Source organism: Tenrec ecaudatus, chromosome 10 (genome assembly GCF_050624435.1).
Source record: "Tenrec ecaudatus isolate mTenEca1 chromosome 10, mTenEca1.hap1, whole genome shotgun sequence".
NCBI lineage: Eukaryota > Metazoa > Chordata > Mammalia > Afrosoricida > Tenrecidae > Tenrec > Tenrec ecaudatus.
The window spans coordinates 44,536,973-44,538,567 of record NC_134539.1 but is presented as its reverse complement, the minus strand read 5'-3'; the positions used below and the strand labels follow the sequence as shown (position 1 = coordinate 44,538,567).

The 1,595-nt window shown below is 38.9% G+C and overlaps 1 non-coding gene across 1 annotated transcript; it reads left to right on the top strand.

The window, feature by feature from the left end:
* The first annotated feature begins 960 nt into the window (after positions 1-960).
* Positions 961-1,167, top strand: LOC142460454 (small nucleolar RNA SNORA73 family). Its single transcript, XR_012786655.1, has one exon. It is a non-coding gene; the product is annotated as a small nucleolar RNA SNORA73 family (small nucleolar RNA).
* The last annotated feature ends 428 nt before the right edge of the window (positions 1,168-1,595 follow it).

Below are 1,595 nucleotides of genomic sequence, written 5' to 3'. Positions count from 1 at the left end.
GTGGACTGGTACTGACCATTAGAACCAGAACATCCTGTGATCTCCTATGCCGGGAATGACACAATCAAGAGGAATGGTGTTGCATTCATAGCAAAAAGCACATTTCAAGATGGATCTTGAAGTAAAATGCTGTCTGCAATAGGATTTTATCCAATCACATACAATGAAATCTAATCAAGAAAACGATTATTGAAATGTATGCACCAACCACTAAAGCTAGTGATAAAGAAATTAAAGAATTCTACCAACCTTTTCAGTCTGAAATTGATCAAACACTCAATCAAGATGCATTGATAATTATTGGTCATTGGAATGTAAAAGTTGGAATCAAAGAGGAAGGAACAGAATTTATTTCCTCCCAAATATGTAGTTGGTTCCTTCCAAAATATAGTATTGGTGATAAAAACAAAACTTCAGATCTCATGATAGAAGTTTACAAGACCAATGACGTCTTCATAGCAAATAAACTTTTTCAATGACACATAGGGCAACTATGTACTTGGACTTCTTCAGATGGAATAAACAGAAATCATATTGAGTACATTTGTGGTATAATCGATAGAGAAGCTCAGTATCAGAAGCAAAATCAGGTGAGGGACCGATTATGGAACTGATCATCGACTGCTCATATGTAAGTTCAGATTGAAGCTGAAGAACATTAAAACAAGTCCATGAGAATCAAAATATGAGCTTAAGCCTATCCCACCTAAATTTTGAGAACATCTCAAGAACAGATGTGATGCATTGAATATTAATGACAGAAGAGCTGATGAGCTGTGGATGACATCAAGAACTCCTTCATTCATAAAGAAAGCAAAAGGTCATTAAGAAGATTGGAAAGAAATAAAGGACCAAAGTCCTTGTCAGAAGAGATAGAAACTTGCTCTTAATCATGGGGTAGCTCAGGCAAACTGAATAAATGAGATAATCAAAGAGCTGAGCAGAAAATCTCAAAGGGTCCCAACATGGATACTCCTAGGAGGTCGCTCTCCCCAGGCTCTGTCCAGGAGGCTCAGGGAAGCACAGGGCTCGGTGCCCCATGACATACAGTCCTTTTCCACAATGTCAGAGATCAAGTCTGGCCTGGAGCCTGTGCCTGCATATTCCTACACCTTCTCAGAGGCCTGTGCACAATGACTGAGGAGATAAACCACGCAGGAAATAGTCCCCCCCCCCCAAAAAAAAGAAAAGAAAATTTCAAGGGCAACTTGAAAAGACAGAATAATCTATTGTAATGAAATGTGAACAGATCCACAATTAGAAAACCAAAGATGAAGAACACACTCCGCATACTGAAAGATGATAAGAAAAAATTAAAGCTTCTAGTTGCAGTATTGAAAGATTTTATCCACAAAATATTGAACGATGCAGGAAGCATCAAAAGATGATGGAAAGAACACACACAGTCACTAGACCAGAAAGAGCTAGTAGACATTCAACTGTTTCAGGAGGTAGCAGCATATAGGCAAGGGCCAATGAGGCTAATGGAAGAAGGTCAAGCTGCACTGAAATCATTCGCCAAACACAAGGGTCCAAAAAGTGATGGAACACCAATTGAAATGTTTCAACAAGCTGATGAAGCACTGGAAGAACGC